Source organism: Phyllostomus discolor, chromosome 6 (assembly GCF_004126475.2).
Source record: "Phyllostomus discolor isolate MPI-MPIP mPhyDis1 chromosome 6, mPhyDis1.pri.v3, whole genome shotgun sequence".
NCBI classification, from domain to species: Eukaryota; Metazoa; Chordata; class Mammalia; order Chiroptera; family Phyllostomidae; genus Phyllostomus; species Phyllostomus discolor.
Genome location: NC_040908.2, coordinates 119,388,260 through 119,409,086, shown reverse-complemented (window position 1 = coordinate 119,409,086; position 20,827 = coordinate 119,388,260). Strand labels below are relative to the sequence as shown.

Sequence of the window (20,827 nt, the reverse complement as noted above, 5' to 3'; positions counted from 1 at the left end):
TCTCCTGTGGGAAGCCTTCCTTAGCCCTCCTGTCAGACTCGGGCATGCCTGGTCCTGTTTCTGTGTGCCCTGCACAGCCCGTGGGTCACTGGCCATGTGGGTGTCCAGCGGCACATCCCTCGGCCCAGGCTGTCCCCAGAAGGGGAGGGGTGGCGTCAGATCTGAATCAGGTCCCCCCACCCAGCCTGAGCTTGGTGCAGAGAGGCCTCCAGGGGGGTTCCCAAATCTGAGAAGCTGTGTTTCTGCTGAATGTGCTTCATTGGTGAGGTCTGCGTCTCCCCTCAGCCGGCATCCCCGCACCCTCCGGGGCAAAGGTAGTCTCTTTGCTCTTCCCCTGCTCAGGGCTTGAACCACAGGAGAGCTCAGTTCCCTTTTAGAGATGCTCTAGCCTATCATTGACAAGGAGCTCAATGGGGCCTGGAAGGAACCAAGGGCCCCCCCCACCACATGTGCTCATGCACACACACAAATGCACATAGGCAGACATGCACAAGTACACAGAGCACAGGTTCACAGACAGACCCAGGTAAACACACACATAGGGGCACAGGCACATGGGCTCAGAAGGGACATGCAGGTGTGCAGACGGGCGCACAGGAGCGCAGCATCCTGAAAATGGCACGGACGTGGGGCCACTGCCTCCCCCAGGGCACCAGCCTCCCTGGGTGCCATGGGCTCCAGGAGTTAAGATTGGCTTGGCCCGAGCTCAGGGCTGCAGGGCAGGGGGGAGGGGAGAGGGAGCAGTGGCCCTGGCCCCCGGGACAGGCCCTTCTTCAGCCCTTCCTTCCCTCTCAGTTTCCACAAACTCTCCCTCCAGGAAGCCCTCCCTCATCATGCCCTCCCTCCCAGTGCTAGGGCAGGAGGCTGCCCCCAAAGGGGATCCTGGCTGAATTCCACCTTGATCTTTCCCCTTGGGCCCCTTCTCACATGAGAGAGGAGGGCTGTATCCGCCCAGTCACAGCTCAGAGCTTTTAGGATTGAGGTTCCTCCCTTTTCCCAGCCCTAGGCCTGACTTGCCTCCAAATCACAGCTCAAATGTCCCTTCCCAGTGACCCTTGGCACTTCCCTTTCCCAGGCACCAGGGAGATAAAACGCAGCACTGGCCAGTTCATCCAATCCTCGGGACAGCACTGCTGGGCTCTGTGTTCCCACACCCCTTTTACGGATGAGGAACCATGGCCCAGAGAGACAAGGCGAGATTCCCAGGGCCGTTAAGCCCTTCTTTCCTTTCTTTGAAATCACATTCCCAGCCACACCTCCCTGTGGAGGGAGCACTGGCTTCTAAGGGTAGCTGGGAGGAGGCTTCAGGTGGAGTGTGGGTGGAAGCTCTGACATAGGTGCCCTCCCCCTCCACGGCACCCACCCGTTTGCACCTGACTTGGAGGCAGCCCCGAGTGCTGAGGCTGGCTCCTTATCGTGGGATTTGGAGCAAGTCACTGAGCCTCAGTGTCCCCACCCGTGATATGAAGGGAGCTAGATATCACAACCCTCAGGATCTGTTCCATATGGACCCTGCAAGACTGCAGAGTAGGGACGGGTGTTGGGAAGGGAGACCGTTCGGGGTGCAGGAGCTGTTTTGCACAGGCAGGGCTGGGAGCAGAGAACAAGGCCCTGCCTGCTGACCCAGAGCTGGCTGCCAGGCTCCTCCAGGCCCAATCTTCCGAGGCAATTGCCCTCTGACCCTTCTACCTCCCCCTGCAGGAGAGCTGGTCTGAGCGGAGAAAAGTCACAAAGTACCCAACACGAGAAGCAGTGGAGGGAAAGCAAGCCAGGGCAGGCAGGTATGCATAGCACATGCAAAGCTGATGCAAACACTTGAGGCAAACACCTGAGTTAAACACCTGAGTTTCAGCCCCTTGACTCCTAACCTCTGCCTGTTCCCCCCAAGTCCACTCCCTATCCCCCCCTAGGTCCAATACCTCCCCAAGTCCTGCTGATCTGCTGATCCCTCTTGGCTCCCCATTAGGGCACTCCAGTCCTTCACACAGCTGCCTAAGAAATAGCTAAGGACTCCCTGGGACCTAGGGGTTCAAACCTCATATGCAGAAAGCTTTTCTCATCTTGGCCTCAATCACCTTCCTGGCCTACCCCTGCTCCCCCCAGGGAAACAACAGCCCCCTGGAGCTCAGTCCCTGCCCCAGGACTTCTACTGAATAACCCTGAGCCCTGACACAGCAAGTTCACTCTGCAAGAGATGCCTTCCCACTTGTCTCTGCTTGGTGAACTCCTACAGATCCCGCAACACCCAGGTGGGAATGCTGTGGTTCAGTGAACTGGCTTCTGTAGCAGGTGCCAGTGACGTCAAAATCACCGTGACTTTTGACCACATATACAACTACCACTTACATTTGATGCCTGTTCTAGACGGTTCCCATGCTTTGACTCATCTAATTCAACAACAGGGGCAGACTGTATTTCCAAACACATTTCCCTTCCCTCTGGCTCTTCTTACAATGTAGCTCTGACACTCTTCTCATGCACAGGCAGGGTCCGTGTTCCATCCACTCGAATCTGATATTGGGGATGAACGGTTGAAATAACACCACAAGACTTCCAAGGCCAGGCCATCACTTGGTGACGCAGCCTCCGCCTCATTCCCTGGAACATGCCTGCTGGAGCCACCGTGCACGCAGTCTGACTGCTCTGAGGCGCCGTACTGCAGGGAAACCTAGGCAGCCCACGGAGAGCAGTGAGGCCCCGGGACTGCACAGAGAGCACGAGGGACCCAACCAGCCGCCGGCTCCCTGCCACTCCAGCTACTATCCATCCATCCGACTGTTATCCACGCAGAGCGCCCTGAGCCAGAACCACTCGGCTGAGCCCAGCTTAATTCCTTTTCTGTAGAAACTCAAGATAGTAAAGTGATTGTTCTTACAGAAACACACTAAGTTTCAGGGTGATTTGTTATGTAATGATAGTAACTGGAACCTCATTATTCCCAATTTAGAGAAGAATCTGAGGCCCAGAGAAGCCAAGCAACTTGCCCAAGGTCACAGAGCTAGTAACTATCAGGGCCAGGATTCGAACCCAGGCAATGTCATCCCAGAATCCACACTATTCACTAGGATGCCTTACTAACTGCCTTTGAGGTATCCCTGGCCTCCAGGCCCACAGCAGGCCTCAGGGAGTGGTTCAGAATAAATGACCGAGGGAAGGAATAAGCAAATGAAAACTGAATGGGCTCGAGTTGAGAATGACCTCCCAGGGGCAGTGCAGGGAACTCAGACAAGGCTGCACAATGCACATGAGCTTGATCTGAGGTCCCCATCACTGGGGCAGCTCCACTGTCCACAGCCACAGGAGAGGGCAAGGATCAGAGGTGCCTGGCGGATGCCACCTGCCTCTGTCCGTTAGAGATGAGCCTCAGAAGCTCACCTCCCTGTTCCCTGCCTCCCGCAACTCCACGTGCTGCAGGATTAGACACAACCCCTGGGGAGCCAGTCCCTGCTAAGGACTAGACCTGTGGGTCCTGGGGATTGCACCAGGGAGAGCCCCGGGTAGGGAGGCTGGAGGTCTGGGTTAATCCTGGCATGGCCAGTGGCTGTGTGAATGTGGGCAAGTCCCTGCCCCTCTCCGGGTCTGTGTGCTCTTCAGCTCCACTGTTCGAAGACTCACCAGATGCTGAGCTGGCCTTGGGGATGGGGGTCCAATAATACACAGTTCTACAAGCCCCCAAAGGGATCTGTCCCTAGAAGCAAAGTGGACAATGAGAATAAATCCTACCTACCACTCCCTGGGAGCTTGCTATGCGCCAGGCGATTTTAAATGCACAATTTCCAATCCTTGCCAGCAACCCCATTATGCACAGTAGCGAGTGACGAAGGACCCAGACTCACAGCTCAAGTGATACCAGAAGCCAGGGCTGCAGCCAAAGCCTGTTCAACGTCCAAGCCTCTGCCCCTTTCACAACAGTAAGCGCTAGAGGCGACCCGAATGCCCAACAACGAAGAAATGGATAAACAAAATCTGGCATATGCACATAGTGGAATGCCTTTTGGAAGATTTTTTTATGGTATTTTTTTCCATTAAACACAATGGAATATTATTCAACCATAAAAAGAAGGAAATCTCGATACATGCTGCAACCACGGGGCCAACACGGGTGAGCCTGGAGGACATCGTGCTGAGTGAAGCAAGCCAGTTGCAAGAAGACAAATGCTACGTGAATCTCCATGTACGAGGCATCTGAAGCGGTCAAATTCACAGACACAGAGAGTAGAGTGGTGGTTGCCAGGGGGTGGCAGGGGGTGGAGGATGAGGAATTGCTGTTTAATGGGTATAGAGTTTCTCTTTTTTTTTTTAATTGATTTTTTTAGAGGGAGAGAAAGAAAAATCAGTTTATTGTTTCACTTATTTACACATTCACTGGTGGGTTCCTGCATGAGCGCTGCCGAAGAACAAGCCTGCGACCTCGGCCTGCAGAGACGGCACCGTAACCAGCTGAGCCGCCCAGCCGGGGCTAGAGTTTCAGTTTCACAAAATGAAAAAGTTCTGTGGACTTTTGTGAAACAACGTGAACATAGTTAACACTACTGAGCTGTACGCACAAAAATGTTTACGGTAGTATACTCTGTGTGCTTTTTACCAGTTTTTTAAAAGTCCCATTCTTGGGGTGGAGAGAGATTAGCAGGGGCCCTGGGGAGCAGAGTCACAGCACGGAGAGCACTAGAGCTGGGTGGGATCTGGGCGGGTCCAGGTGAGTCAGGGGCACTGCAGACAGAGGCCCCGGCCTTTGGCCCCTGCCGCTCCCCCAGGACCTGACTGACTCCGGCCTGCAGCCAGCCCACTACAGGCCCTCCAGACCCCCAGACAAGAGCAGTGCCCGCAGGGGAACAGGCACGGGCCTGGAAGAAGAGGTTCCTCGAACACCTACTGTGGTTCCCAGGCCCACTTAGCGTGCGAGCTTGGGTCGGTCCCTGTCCTTCTGGGACCTCAGCCTCCCCTATGGACAACCAGAACCCCTTTCCATTCCCACACTGGGAATAATCTCTGAGTGGAGGGGAGGAGGGAAGCAGCAGAGAGGGGGACCAGGAGTCAGGAGCGATGGCCTTGTGACCCTGCCCCGAGCAGTCTCTGCCCACCTCACAGCGGAGGTTTGGTTTCATTCCAGCTCAGCAAACAGGTTCCTGTACTTGCTATGTCTGCGAAAGCGTCATAATTCCTCCTCCCAGCCTGACCTGTTCTCCTGCTCCAGGCTGCCCAGTGTGGAGCGGACTCTCACGTGAGGCAAAGCATGACTCGGTGTATGCAGTGACCAAATCATCCACAGCCGGCGCTCTCTCCAAGAATCCCGACTCTCACCTCTTCCCCTGACTTCCCCAGGAATTGTTGTCCCCACGAGGAATGAGGTGGGTCAGTCCTTGGTTCCAATACCAGCTCTGCCAAGTACTAGCTGGGTCTCAGTGTTCTCATCTGCATCATGGGAATACAGGCACCTCCCACAGCATCCTGGTGAGGCAAGGACTCGGAACACGGAGCCCAGGGTCTGGAACAGAGTAGGCGCTCAGTGAACGGCTGCCATCATGGGCTTTCCCCTTGAAGACAAAGCCATCTCCACCAATCTGTTTGCTCCTCTCAGAGGCCGCTGTGTTTGTCTGAACTCTTCCCAGAAGAGACACTCCCCCAGGAACGCTGGTGATGATCCCTAGCTGGCCACAGGGGGAAGAAGGGAGGAACGATGCGCCTTACTTGATGGAAAAAGTAAAATCATCATCACGTGGGAATGAGAGAGCAGTCCGGGGAAGCCTAGCAGCGCTCTCAACCCGAAGGACCCACAGTGGCCCCAGATCTTGCTTAATAAGCTACCTGGGGCCTGGCAGGGAGGCCTGATACGATCAGGCTGCTACTTAAATCACACAAAGCCTTCTATTCTTAGCTGAGCAGGGGCTGGTTCCTTCCCTGCAGCCGGTCGGTGCTACCAGCCCTAGCAGTGGGGGCCTAGTGGTCAGTCACGGCCACAAGAAGATGGCGAGCATCCCTGTGACCAGACTGAAGCCCGAGATCCCCACAGGAGGCTGTGGAGTGAGCCCCTGGTTTCCGGGGGGGTCTGCAGGGAGGCGGCCTATGCTGGGTGGAGGACTGGATCAGATGACCCCTGAAGGTGACTTCCAAGTCTGATCTGGTTCCCAAAGTCTTGATTCCAAAGGGCCAATTTTCTAAGGTTCCATGATTCAATGCTTCCAAGGTTTGGAAATAGAACATTCCATGGTTCTAAAGGTTGAGACTCCAAGATGCAGACAAAGACCTGAGGCTGATCTCCAGTCAGTGCACCTCTCCTTCCCCTTCAGAAGCAGAGGGTGGCCGGCTCCGAGCTGACCCTGGGGCCCCCGGCACACACAGTGCAGGCAGACTCAGCAACGAGGTCAGCAACACGCCCCTGCCCTCCCCTGCACCCCGACCCAGCCGGATCTGTTGAGGCAAGAGTTCCTGGGGAACTTCTGGGCATGGAGAGGAAACAGGGCGAGGAGGAGGGGACAGGCCAAAGTCGCCCCGAGGGCCAACACCAGACACAGCTGGGCAGGGCATCCCCTATCAGTGTTTGTCCTGTGACAGCAGGGCCAGCATATGTTGTCAGAGAGGCCCAGAGAGGCTGGCTGACCTGCCCAAGGTCAAGTCTGGGAGATGGAGGAGCCAGGGCGAGAACCCCAGGCCTGGCTGGCTTCAGAGGTCATTCCTCATGCTGCTTTGCTGTAGGGCACAGCTTCCTGGGACCACCACTTCCAAAACTCTTTTAGATGCAAAACAGAGGCTCAGAGAAAGGTCAGGTGCTCAAGGTCACAGGAATTGGTGGCAGAGCCAGACAGAACTGTTACCCCTGCCTGTTCCCCATCCCCTGGCCAGGTCCCCACCAGTGACCTTTCTTTGGATCCCCCTTTTCCACCCACGGGAAACCAGGGCTCCCAGGGCAGGGCCGTCTTCCGCTCCCTCAGCCCCCAGCACAGTGACTGCTCCACAGGGTCATCCAAGGGACAAGCCGAAAATCAGGAGATAGGACAGTGGGTCACAGACTCATGCCCAACACTGGCCAGCTGAGTGCCACACGGTCTGGCAAGGGCTGACCTTGACACGTGTCAGGAACGTGCACGTGGGCACTTGCCAGGAACACTCAGGGGCTAATTAGCCAGCTGTCCCATTAAGGAAGGCAAACGAGGCTCCACTCAACCGGCCTCACAGAGCCTGCCTGTCCCCTGCACGGGGAGCCCAGCCTTGGCTTCCCAAGCCACTGGCCTGCACCCCGGGCCTCCTACCCCCCAGACTCCCCCAAGTACCTACTGTGTGTCAATTGCTTTTCCCCCCAATAGTGTTATAGATAATTTCTCATCTGAATGTCACAGAGTTGTGAGATGGTATCCTTTACCTCCCTTTTACAGGTACAGGGAGAGCCAGGCCTTGCCCTAGGCCACTGCCAACTCTGCAGAGCCGGGACTTGCACCCTGGGCTGCCTGGCTGCACAGTCCCAGCCTGGCCCCAGCTTCCACACACCCCAGGGATTTGGAGGATCCTCTGCTGGGGTCACAGGTTGAGAACGTATCTAAGCTGCACTGACCAAGGAGCTCAACAGAAATTTCCTCTTTTCTGCTTATAGAGACCACAGGTCAAGTATCTAAAAACCCAGTTTCTTTGCTCTGGGCTGGAATTAGATCCTCTCTGCAAATTGGTGGCCAACTATGTGTCCAGTGCCCTACTGGGTGTTCCTACCCACTGGAGTTTGACTTGACCTCACACCAGCCTTATGAGGTTGGCCTAGGCTGAGCCTCAGAGTGGCCATGTCACAAATCCAAGGTTGCACAGGCATGGGGTGGAGCTGGGACAGGAGCCCAGGGGTGTCAGGCCTTTTAAAGATGGTGGAGAATTGATGTTTATGTGCACTGGGCCTGGTCCTCAACAGACTGGTTAAACTTACACTGACCCTCCATCATACCCTTCTCTCCGCCTGCTCTCTGCCCTCAGCCCTCTGCCTCCACGCCAACCTGGAAGGCACATCCATCTGCACTGCCTCCAGGTACCAGCCAAGCCCAGCTGTCTGCACCCAACCCCAGCCCTGGGAGGTCTAGGACACCATCTGGGAGCCACGCAGAAACAAGGGCATTGAGAGGGACCCATAGAACTCTGTCGGAAAAGATGCTGGGCATAGCCCAGCCCTGGACCCCTGCACCCACCCTGGGCAGGGTGGCTTTGACCAAGCACTGTGTGCGTGACAGGCTGCAGGCCCCCAGAGCAGGTGCCCCAGGCCCTGCTGAAATAAAGTCACATCCACACCAGAAACTTGAGTTGCCCCAACTAATACCTCCTGGCACCAACTGGGAAGAGGAGCGGATGGAAGGGTGACAGCCTCATTCTGCCCCTCAGGCCCAATGTCCCCCCAACTCCCAGCTACGAGGGACACAGGCCAGAGTCCCCTGCACAAGGGCAAGCCCTGTTGGACCCTACCTGTGAGCACACAGACAAGATGGAGAGGGGGAGTTCCTGACACGTGCCCCCCATACTTCCCCAGAGGCCACATTTAATACTCTGCAGGCCTCTGGGGTGCGGCTGGGAAGGGGGTGGTGCCTGGTCCCAGGACCCAGCAGGCTGATTCTCTTTCTACTCAAATGCTCACAGACACAGGAGTGCAGACACACAGCCTGATCTGCATGTGCAACGTGTACATAATTCATGGGCTCCTATCGCTTTGGCCTGGATAAAATGAACCCAGTGGGAGAAGCCACACAGAAAATAGTAAGCAGCCACCAGGAAGCACTTTGGGGAAAAGGGTTAGTGGCCCTAGGCCTGGGAGGTTATGGGAATTGGACCAATAAATATAATTATCAACAATAACTCTTCACACGCACGTGGGTAAGTCGGTTTACTACATGCTTCAAAATTTTATCTCAATCTTACAAAAGCTATTATTCCCATTTTACAGATAGAAAACTGAGGCTCAGAGGTAAAGCAACTACCCATTTTCCTAGAGAAGGAAGAGGCAGAACTTCCTACCCAGCACCAGGCTGCTGCATGCACAGTCCTCAACCCCAGCCTGGTCCACCGCCTTCTCCCCCAAATCACAGCCTGGGGCCTTAGAAGAGCCATAACAAGGGCACCAAGGCACTTCATCCTGAGCTCAGATGGCCAGCTGCTGAAAGAAGAAAGAAAGTAGACCCAGCCTGACCACCACACAGCAAATGGGCTGCCGCCCCCCCACCCCACAGCGTCCACTGGGGCTGCCCAGCGGGCCAGGCGGCGGGAGTGGCAGGAACAGTCTGGTCTTCCCCTGCACACACGCACAAACTCCTGAGAGCCCTTCAGAGCTGAAAGGGATGTGCTAGCTGACCTGGCTCAGCCATGAGCTTGAGGAGCTCAAGATCCTTTCCCTTTGAGGGAAAGGACTTATCCAAGTTCTCACAGTGGAAACGTCTAGTCAGCCCACCAACCTACCAGTACCAGCCAGGTGCTGGGAACACTGGGATGAACGTGACATGGTCTGGCCTCCAAGGAGCTCCCAGTCAGGTGCGCACCCACTCAGTCAGCGTCTGGACCCTCACGATCTGCCCCACCCAGCTTCCCCAGCTCATATTCAAAGACACCCCCTTTCCCTCCCTCTGTCCCTGTCACCCCAGGCTCCTTGCAGCATCCTGAGGATGTAACCCACCTGTTGTCACCTCTGTCCCTTTGTTCTGCTGTTGCTCTTCCAGCCCTGGCCAGCCTACTCACAGTCCAACCCCCCACGGCTGACCTCTGTCCTCTTTGTGAGCCTCACTCAAGTTTCCCCTCCTTCCCCTCCACACCCCCAGCTCAGGCTAACCCCAGGGGAAGTCTCCCTCCCCGCCCCCGTCCTGAGCCTCCCCCCCCTACTGACCCCTTACAACATCTGTGCCCTCTGCCAGGGTGATTGTTTCTGGAATGGTCTCACTCACTCACTCCCCTCAGGATCTGGGACTAAAGCTGTGCTGGACTGAGCAATGTGTCACACAGCCACCCACCACGAAGACCCAGAACGATTTAAACAATCACTCCTTCCTTTTAAGGGCTGTGTTTGTCATTCTTTAAACACCCTTGGTGGGCACGGGGGAATGGAATGGAAGGTTCTTAGTCAGACTCGTCCTGACATTTCCGAACACTGGCTCTGCGCCTGGCACTCAGTAGATGCCTGAGATTCGTTAGTGAAAGAATAAAAATATCTCCACCTTCCACGTTCCCCTGCTGCCTGGAATGCCACCGTTATCATCGGTTCTGTCCTGGGGCTGAGCTCCGCTCCCTGTGATCCTCTCAGACAGGCCTGGGTGAGCAACATGCTGCAGGGGGAGGCTTCTGTGTGCGAAATGTTAACGCGAGGGTCTGTTAACTTCCCGAAGTGTTTCTGTAAACTATTAGTCCCAGACCACGTGCTCCGCGGCCGTGCAGCTGCGTGTTTCGGCAGCGTGGGGAAGGCCGGCTGCACGCTACACCGCCTGTCGGGGATCCCTAATTCACGTCGACATAGTCAGGGCCCTGAGGAGTCCTGTCGTGACTCGCGTGCCTGAGCATTTCCAGACTCTGCGTGCCCGTGCATCCTGGGACCTGTCACCATCCTGGGGGACCGAGGCCCTTCAGAGCACAGTTGGGAGGCATACGCTAAACGGTGTGTCCACTGCAGGACAAGGTATGGACATGACACAGTCTTTGTGGCTGGCACCGGCCAAGCCACACTTCCTGGCACTAACCATTTTATAGAGGCAGAGGTCTGACCTAAGCCACCGACCATCCTTTGTGACAAGAGCAGAAAATGAATGGGGCATCGTGTAGCTTGCAGACAGAGCACAGAAGAGGGAACAGGTAATGGGCCAGGCTGGAGACCTGAGCTCCCACCGCAGCCCTGCGCTCACTGCTGGCCTCATCCTGCTGACCTCTGCTTTCATCAGCTGCAAAATGGGGATAATGCTGTTTTCAGGGCTGTTGTGAAGATCCGGAGTGGTGATGCGAGCAGAGGCAGGTGATAAACTGCAAGTCCTGTACTGGAATTTGCTATGTCCATCCTTATTTCCCGGACTGCACTGCAGGAGGGTGCTGCCATGCCTTAATTGATCACAAGCCACTGCAGAGGTCCTTGATCAGGATGGATGGATGGATATATGGATGGATGGATGGATGAATATATGGATGAATGGATAGATGGATGGATGGATATATGGATGGATGGATGGATGGATATATGAATGAATGGATATATGAATGGATGGATGGATGAATGGATATATGAATGGATGGATGGATGGATGAATGGATAGATGGATGCATGGATGGATGGATAGATGGGTGGACGGATGGATCCCTAGCAAGACCCAGGATCAACAAGGGCTGACTGAACAGGTATGAATGAATGGATAAACCAATTTTAACAAGCTCAATTGTCCCATTTCTCAGCCCTCAACTGATAGGGGCAGCAAATCAGAAAGGACACACACACACACATGCACACAAGTAAGAAGGGAGAAGAAGGAGGCGCTGGGCTACAGGAGGCAGGTCTTTGGGCAGCAGACTGAGGGTCAGGGTCAGAAGAGCCGGAAACCCGAAAAGGCAGAAACTGCTGCTGAGCAGGTCCAGGGGTCCAGGGCGGCTGGGTGCGGAAGCTGAGTAGTCTCAGCACTCCCAGCACCGCTGTCAGGCGGACCGAGTCAGCATTGTGCAGAGAAAGGAGGTGTCGATCTTTCACAAAGGTTTCCGACCAAAACAATTAGAGGGCTGTTTTTAAAGGAGATAGGGAGCAGAAGGAGGGCTTAGGGGCATTAGCCTTAGCTGCCTGGAAAAACACTTCAGACATTTTACCCACCTTATCAACAGAGTCACCCACAGGACAAACACTTTGAAAGTGCCTGCTGGGTGCCAGGCAAGCACTGCCAGGTGGGGAAGGCGGTGCAAGGCCTCTGCAGACAGCACCACTGTTGCAGACTGGATAAACGAGGTGCCAGGTCAGTGGGTCACTTGAGGACAGAGAAGAAAGTGTTAGAAAAAAAGCCACACATACAAAGTTTGGACAACCAAGTTAAATCACTGCATGACCCTGGGCAAGTCACCTTCCTTCTCTGAGCCTCCATCTTCCCACCTGTAAAATGGGCTGATAATAAAATCCACAAAAACCACTATGTCATACCAGTCACTGGATCAGCGACTATAGACCTTACCTCACCATGTGCACACAGACAGCAAGGCAGCTGTTGCTAACTATTGTGGGGAATGACTGTCCCCTTCACATGTGAACAAACGGAAGCTCAGCTGGTTACTCACTGGCCTGAGGGCAGAGAGTTGGCAGGAGTCAGAATTTGACCCCGGGTTTGTCTGGTTCCAGAGCTCACCCTCTCCTTGGCCTCCCAAACAAGTCCCACACTGCCTCTCATGGACTGCTGTGAGGATTCGGTGACATCATAGATATCAAAGCACTTTATAAAAGGTAAACTATTATGTGTCCAAAGCCAACAAGAAAGGAGTCTTGATTCCTCCATGAAACCAGAACTGAAGTTCACAGGGGTATCCAGAACTGGCTGCAGCCCAGAGCTCTGGGGTTCCTGACCCCTCCATCTCCTGCATTCCTTGGCCAACTCCTTGCCACGGAGAATATCCTGGCTGTTCGGGAGCCCCCTCCCAGCCCGCAGAGCCCCTCCCAGACCAGAAACCGCCTCGCTGGTAACCACCTGGCTCCGAGGTGCTCCACCCCTGCTGAGAATCCAGACAGCACAGGTGGGCGCAGGGGCCGTGGGGACCCCCGCTGGCAGGCTGGGGGACCTCAGGTCTCACCTCTCTGGCCCTTGGGTTTCCCGCCCACAAGATGAGGAGTTAAAGCAGACTTCACCAGGGAAAGGAGCTATTTCGAGGAGGGACTCGACTGACCTTGAGCGGGATGAGATCAGCTGGATGGGGAGGAGGAGACTGAGGCTCCCAGAACCCCTGGTCTGAGGAAGAAGGTGCTTGCACTCAGCCCACCAGAAATCCCAACTCACTGCGGGCCCGTGAGACCCCCTGGTCTGAGAGGTGGCCCCAACTCCTACCCCCCCCAGTCAGCAGGACACTAATCTGCCTGCTTCCCAGGTGGGCTGGGGCCCAGGTGGGGGAGAGGTAGAAGAAAGGTCTTCCAGCTGAACCGCATACATCTTCACTGGAGAGACTGGGCTGCAGGGCCCAGAGAGGTTGCTGACTGCCTTCAGGCCACACAGCATGATAGGGATCAAATGGATGTTGGGACCCCAGCCTTCCAGCCCAGGGCTCTCTCCACTGCCCCAGAGTCATCCCTTTGGAGCATGGATCAAGCACAGAGAGGAAGAACAGTGAAAAGCCAAGAGGAGGCGCCCATCCCCCCACCACGCTGGTCAGGAGGCACTGGCTATTGACAGCTGGGTGCCCAGGCCCCATGGTGAAAGCCAGCTCCCAGTTGCTCCATTCCCTGCCTCACTCGTGGCAGTACTGATGGGGTGCATTTGTGTAGAGAGTTTGGTCTGCCTCTGCAGAGCCCTCAACAAGAGGAAGGAGATTCTGGTTGCAGCATAACAGATTTAAGTTAGACATAAGAAAGAACTTCCCAAGGTGGTATTAAAAATGGACAGTGCACAGAAAAAGGGAGCAGAATAAGGGTGGTTGTGAAGTCTCTAAATTACAAGATGCTGTCTCATCCAATTGTATCATGTTAGCTTCAAAACAGACCTAGAAGGTAAGTGTTGTTGCCCTCATTTTATAGATGAGCAACTGAGGCTCAGAGAGGGTGAGTGACTTGCCCAATGTCTTCACAGCTCTGTTCAAAAGAGGCAGAGCTGGGTTCAGAGCCAGGACTGACTTGGAAGCCCACACACTTCCTTCTTAGGCAGGCCCCTGAGGATCCACGCGCTACCACAGCCACCATGGGCAGCTCACAGCTTCTCCTCAGGCACTCAGGGGTGAGCACTGGAGATGCCAGAGCATTTTCGTCAGGGAGTGGGGAGTGGGGGGGCGGGGGTCAGTGGTGGCCAGCTATAAAGAAAGGATTCAGGCCCTGACTCGTGTGGCTCAGTTGGTTGGGCATTGTCCCCCAAAGTGAAAGGTCACCAGTTTGATCCCCAGTCAGGGCACATGCCTGGGTTGTGGGTGCAGTCCTTGGTTGGGGCAAGCACAAGAGGCAACGAATTGATGTTTCTCTCTCTTTCTCCTGCCCTCCCCCCCCTCTAAAAATAAATAAATAAATAAAGTCCTAAAAAAAAAAAAAAGGGAAGGGTTCTGTGTTCTAGGCCTGCCTAGCTGCTTCCAAAACGCTGTGGCCCGGGGGCCTCACTGGGGCTCGCCCACATCACCTCCAGCACACCACCACGGGCCCTGGAGTGCTGGCTGGCAACACATGCCCAGCCCACCTGGCCCCACACTCCCTCTACCTGGTCTCCATCGGCTCCTGCGGCCACGTGAGCTCAGGGCGGCGTGGCTCATCCTGGGGAGCAGGGGCAGATGTGGGCCCCGGACTGATTCCCTCAGGTAGCCGATGGCCGCCCAGCTCTAAGGAGGGCATGTAAGGTGGCTGCACCAGGGCCACTTTGAGCTGGGGCACCTGAGCTCACCCGACACCAGCTTATCCTGACCTTTGTCCCACTCTGGAGATAAGGCCCTCCCCGGGAAGGCCACCCTGGAAGCCACCTGCAGCCTGGTTTGGGGGAAGAAGCGCGGACCAAGACAGACCCCAAGGGTCCCTGACTTCCCTGCACCCCAGGGTGGAGAAGCAGCCTGACCCCTCCAGCCACACTCAGCTGCCCTGAGTGTGGCGTGCCACGTGCCGCGTGCCCCTGCCCCAGCCCAGGGAGGGCTTGTCTCTGTTCCGCGATGGGGAGACGGAGGGACAGAGAAGCCAGGCTGCTTGCCCACAGTCACAATAATCCAACAAAAAAGTGAACTAAGATGCGAACCCCGGCCTGCCTGGTGCCAGAGTGCCGAGTGTTTTCCGGCACACCACTCTGTCTTGGGGGACCTGCCACACCCCACGTGCTGCACACCCCACTCCCTGCCGCAGCCCTATGACCGTGCCCCCTCACCTCCTGCTTACTCTTCCCCCCTCTGACAATGCAATGGGGACCAGTCAAGGTCCTAGCCTACCTTCAAGGCTCATTTCAAATGCTCTCGTCTCCACGAAGCCCCCCTGATTTCTCTCATTCTCTGAGCTCCTCTGGTTTTGCTTGTCGCCTGCTCATGGCTGCCCAGCCTGCCCTGAGAGGAAGAGGATTGGACTGTGCCCCGACCACTCCCTGCCACCCCCAGTCTCCAGGGCTCCTCCCGGGCAGGGACAACCTGGGTCCTCTTCCTCCCAGTTCCTGGCACAGGCTGAGGGGCAGAACTTGGGGCCGTCTAGTCTAGCAGCTTTCTTTCACAGCTAGGAAAACTGCAGCTTGGTGGAACGAGAGGCCACTTTTCACAGGACGTGGTTTGCGGGAGATGACAGCAGGGAGGGGCTGGAGGGCTGACGGGGTCGTCCACCATGTGGCACAGCCTTGTCGCTGGAGCAGAGTCTAGATGGAGGGCAGGGACAGTCCCCACCCTCTCACTACCGGCCCGGCCACACTGTGCGTTCTGGGCTCTCACTGTGTTATTTGTGATGATGGGGAAGGCTGTCCCTTACTGGGCACTTCCTGCTGCCCGGGCACTGCCCTCAGCAATTTCCTAAATTTCGATCGTCCTAAGTGTCTATTCACTCCTTTAGTCATCACCACAGCCAGGCTCTCTGTTCTCTCCACTTCAAAGATGAGGAAAGATGAGGCACTGGTGGGTTAAGGGGCGCACGGTGCAGTTCCGCAGCCGTATTATGGTGGAGTCAGATTTCAGGCTACTTCCAGACCTGTGTTCTAACCACTGCTCCACACTGCCTGACCAAGAGGGACAGAGACACAGGTGGATCAGGCGGTCAGGCTGGAGAAAACTCAGAGCCAGGTCCTCTGAGGCCCGTGGAGGCAGGCGGGGATCTGGGCACCAATCTCAAAGGGGTGCCACAGCACTTCTGGAGAAACAGAGATGAAAAGACGGGTACCCCAGAACCCCACTCCCTGAGAGGACTGTGGTGGTTGGAATGCTCCGGCTTGTCTCTGGGGTTGGGGCGGACGCCCCCTTCATAAGAGGTGCGCCCAAGTAACAACAGATGGTCCCTATACTGCGTCCCGAGGAGGGTGAGACCAGCACATTCCACAGCTTTTGAACAACAGGGTGAAAAGTGTCTCCTGTTTGCCTTTCCAGACCCACTCTCTGTCCTGCTTGGGGACCTGCCTGGGGGCTCATCTCAGTGGACAGCACTGGGCTCCACACCCCTGGCTTCTGGGCGGGTGCACCCAATGGGATGCCCCAGTGGGAGGCTGGGGTAAGAAAGAAAGACAGTTGAGGTTTTATTGCCCCAATAGTTCTCCTGGGCTGACGGACTCCCTCCACTGGAGACCACAGCCCCCGTCCATGAAGCCGACCACTTCCTCCCGTGCAGCGCCAGCCTGGGCCATAACCACTGCCAGGGGCCGCGCGCCTGGGGCTGTGCTCTCCTCTGCGCGTCTGCTACACCCCTACTGCCTGAGCAGCTCCCTCCCGGCTGATGCACCTCTCCAGCAGGGCCAGGGCAGTGGAGGTCTACCAACAGCCCTCAGAGGCTCCTGTAACTACGATAGGCATGACACAGACACTGAGCTTTTACACACCAAGCATTTCATTCACTTCTCAGAACAACCCGAGGAAGTATATCCTACGTGTGCATTTTACCGAAGAGAATACAGGTGCTAAAAAAAACTGAAATGACTTGCCTAGGGTCATATTGCCAGTGAGAGACAAAGCCAGAACTCATACACAAGTTTTTCTGCCTCCTAAACCACCCCACCCCCGCCCAGTCACTACCTTGAAATAATTTTAGTGAACTGGCTTCCAACAAAGAGCTGATTTAATTGGGGTCAATTATTGGTGAGGACCAGACAGAGGCCTCCAGTGTCTCCCCAGTCCCCTCCCCTAGATGAAAAAAAAAAACCCTCTGGCATTCTTCAGTTCTCCCAGGTGGGATGGGGGGTGGGGGCCCCAAGCGGGCAGTGTAGTTGAGTGTCCGGCTGGAAAAACAAGCAGATTCAGACAAGGCTTCATTGTTAAGGAGAGCCTGACGCTTTGGCCATTAAAACAAAACCAAGCAAAACAAAATGCTTGCTGTCTTGTCTTATCGTTTAGAGAGAAGGGGAAGCAGAGGGAAGAGCCCCAAGACTGGGTGTCGCTCCTCCCCTCCACCAGCAGTGATTTCGGAGACCCCGGGCTCAGGCGGCGAGGGCAGGAGGATGAGCACTGCGGGGGGAGGCCAGGGTCTGAGCCCAGCCCGGCTCTGCCAGTCTGTGGCCCGCTGCACCCTCATGCTGTGTGTGTGCGGCCTTGTTTGGTCTCCAGCCCTTTCAGAGATGGACTATTGTTATTCCTGTGTTCACAGGAGGACACGGAGGCTACAAGAAGACACCCAAGCAAAGAGCAGATGAGTGTTGGAACCCAAGGGCCTTAGATTGTAGTCTGTCCACACCCCTGTTTCTCCAGGCCGGGGGATCCAGGGGGAGCAGCACCACAGGGTGGGGAGCAGCTGAAAGCAATGAGCTCCTTGCCGGGGGTGTGCAGGTCTCGTCCCGGGGAAGCTGTAGGAGGCAGGCCGCAGAGTGCAGCCAGTGGTTCTCATTCCCGACAGCCAACGGACCTCACCTGGGGCGCTTTCAAAGGCGACTGCTGCCTGGGTCTTGCCCAGAACTGTGTGGACGGGCCCAGGAGGGACTTCAAAAGTTTCCCGAATGATTCCAACATGTGCACGGAAGTTTGAGGGCCGTGGGCACAGATGCCACCAAAGCCTCCCCACCTCCAAGCTCCCCACCCCACGCCTCTTGAAGGAGAGAAAGGCTTGACTATTCTGACCCCATTTTATAGGAGGGGCAGGAACAGGCAAAATAGAAGGGGCGAGGTCGTGTCCTCAAGGCCCCACAACCAACCCCAAGTGCAGGCAGCACCCTGACTTCAGGGTGCATCTGAGGCGACCTCCTTTAAGATACTTGGGGGGTCCTGGCACCCTTGTCAGTAGAAACAAACTTGCCTTTGAGCCTTCTGGGTGGGAGGGTGAGAGAAATTCTTCATGGTATTTAAAAAAATCGAGCCCTCACACTCGAAGCTGAGCAGCGGCAGGACTGGTGCGGGAAGGCTGCCTCTGCCTGCAGGTGCACCTTGGAAGCACGGCCTGCCCCTCCTGTTTCTGCAGGAGGTCTGGTCCCGGGCCTGGGGAGGGCTGGGACACTCAGACCTCAGCCTGCACTTCCTCCCCAGCTGCCTTCTCGCCTTCCTCGTGCCCTCAAACAGAACGTCACAGATGGCGAGGCAGTGTGAGGCGACGGAAGGAGGGAGGCCCGTGGTGTCTGGCAGGCCCGGGGTCCCCCCAAGTTCTGCCCTAGCCAGCTACCCTGAGACAGAGACCACTCACCTCTGAGCGCATGCCTGGCGCTGACCTCATGGCAGTGCTGGGGTGCATGAGTGTGCACGTATGTGCACGTATATGTCAAATGACATTCCAAACTCAACTCTGGGAGCACCATCTCCCTTCCTTCCGCCCGTCTCTGGACAACCCCAGCCCCTGCCTTCCCTGCCACATCCTGTCCCTTTCTGTGTTGTCACTGTTTCTGTGCCCTTCCCTCCTTACCAGGCCATCCTTTCTTTCACTGTGCAGAGCAGCAGCCCTCTACCTGGGACCCATTCCATACAGCCTTCCCCAGCATCTATTCTCTTCCAGGCACCCTGCTAGGTGCTGGAGGCACAGCCAATGACAGCTGCCATGCGCTGAGCACTAAGTGCTGGGTATTGTTCTGAGCGCTTTGCATGCATACTTCATTTAATGCTCACCACAACCTAATGAAGTAGGGGCTGTGATTGTCCCATTTTACAGATGGGGAAATGGGGGTTCAGAGAGGTTAAATCATTTGCCCAAGTTGCACGGCTAGTGTGTGCATTCGGGCTGTGATTTGAGCGTCACCCTTTACCATCATCCACAGGCATCGAGGCAGCTGCCCCACCTCAGGAGCTCGATCTTCACGATGTGGAAGTTCGGTGTCTGTGTTTACTTGTGTAACATCTGTTTCCCCCCACAGACTGAAATCTCCAATCACGTTACGTTTTGGATAAGACAGAGAGAGAAAGAGCAAATAAATGCTGCTTAAGGAAGGACTCACACTCTGCCCAGCATCTGCCAACTGGGCCCACATGGCTCCTCCCAACTGGGTCATTCCCACTGCCAGTCCCTGGACACCCCACTCCCTGCCCGAACGGAGCCGGGAGCCTTCCTCATCTCTCTCAACTGCCGGCTCACCAGAGGGGTGACGGGAACCGCTGCTCTATAACTCCCAACTGACCGACCCAACGTCCCCCCTAGACAGCAAAGTGTCCTCCTGTGGGAAGTCCTCCCTGCCACCTGCCACACCTCCCTCCTGGCATCACTCACTGGACTCTTCAATCAGCTTCCTACTGAGTCACTCATTCACAAGGCTACCAAGAGGATGGGCAGGTGGACTCCTACAACACTGTTATTATTATCAGCCCCATTTTACAAGTACAGAGGTTGGGCACCTTGCCCAAGGGGCAACTCACAACGCCTCTCCTGCCCAGGGGGTTGCCACTTTGTGCCAGGCAAGCTGCTAGGCACTCTGGGGGGAGGGGAGGGTTGGTGTGGCAGAGCATCTAGTTCTGACTGGCTGGCAAGGAAAGCAGACCTACACAGCCTCAATCCACAGACCACAGCCAGTGAGCGAGGGCTAGGGATCTGCAGAGGCGGAGGGCTGAATTCCGCCTGCCTGGGAGGAGTCCTGCGAGCTTCTAGGAGGAGGCATCTTGGGGCCCGGCTAGATTCCTCACCGCTCTGCTCCCATGACCACCATAGCAGAAGCAAGGGCACGCCTTGGCCTACAAAGCTCTGGTGTCCAGCAGGTACCCGCCACCGCCCTGGAGGCCGCGCAGGGAGAAGCCGCGGCTGCCCCGCCAGCTGCCCTGCCAATGACCCCACAGTGGCCAGGCAGCCTGCCTCCAACCCTGCCAACCTGGCCTGGCCCAGCCGGCTCCCAGTTCACAGGGTCCTCTCTGCCCAGCTAATGACCACGCTGCCAGCAGCACAGGGCACCGCCCTTCTTTGGGAAAGGCAGCAGCTAACTACAGAGCCTGCCGTCCCAGACAGCAGCCAGGCCAAGAATCACAGCCACCCAGCACACCACATCCTCCGGCCCTGGTGCTGTGGTCTCCTCCTCTCCCTTCCAGGGTCACAGAGGACACTGCAGGAGTTGGAGCTCTGGGAGCCCAGACACCACCCCGCTCACGTGCGGGAAAACTGAATCACAGAGCGGGGCTGATTGCCTCCAGACCACACAACCAGCCAGCGCAGAGCCCAGGGCCCTGCATGCCTGGCCAAGCATTCCTTCCCGGGCCCCCTGCTGAACCCAGCACTGCCCTTCCTTAGCTTTAAAGAGAAGGCTCATTTCCAAGCTTTTTACGTGGGAAGTATGCTCTCAGGGTACTTGGGCCCAGTTGAAGAGCCAGGATATCTTCTAAAAGGTGTCAAGCTGTCTGTTTAGTCCCAGATGGGAGTACAGCCTTGCCTTCTCACTCCCCACTGTCTAGCTGTCTGACCTTGAGCAAGACAACACACCTCTCCGAGCCCCAGTTGCCTCCCGGAGTCGTGAGTGAGTGTCTGTAAAAAGCGCTTAGCAGTGTCTGGCTCATAATGAGTACTCAAAGCTTTAGCTATTGTTAATATCATCATAGTATTATTAAGGACTATGCGAATGCATTCTACAAACTGTAAAATGTGATGCAATGGCAGGTATTATTTATTACTATTACTGTGAAGTGTTAAAGA

The 20,827-nt window shown here is 56.0% G+C and overlaps 1 protein-coding gene and 1 long non-coding RNA gene across 7 annotated transcripts in view; one reads left to right on the top strand and one right to left on the bottom strand.

Annotated features, from left to right (window-relative positions):
- Positions 1-20,827, bottom strand: part of GDPD5 (glycerophosphodiester phosphodiesterase domain containing 5) — an 86,877-nt gene that overhangs the window by 61,626 nt on the left and 4,424 nt on the right. Inside the window, exon 1 of one of the 6 annotated variants that reach the window (XM_036028799.1) lies at positions 5,178-5,290. The exons of 4 other annotated variants lie outside the window; for them this stretch is intronic. The gene's annotated coding sequence lies outside the window, so the exon portion shown is untranslated. Of the gene's footprint in view, positions 1-3,615; positions 3,661-5,177; positions 5,291-20,827 lie in introns of those variants that run through there. One more of the 6 variants, XM_036028798.1, reaches the window with a different exon arrangement.
- On the top strand, positions 5,535-9,572 carry LOC118501261. Its single transcript, XR_004903884.1, has 3 exons — positions 5,535-6,361; positions 7,371-8,718; positions 8,906-9,572. It is a non-coding gene; the product is annotated as an uncharacterized LOC118501261 (long non-coding RNA).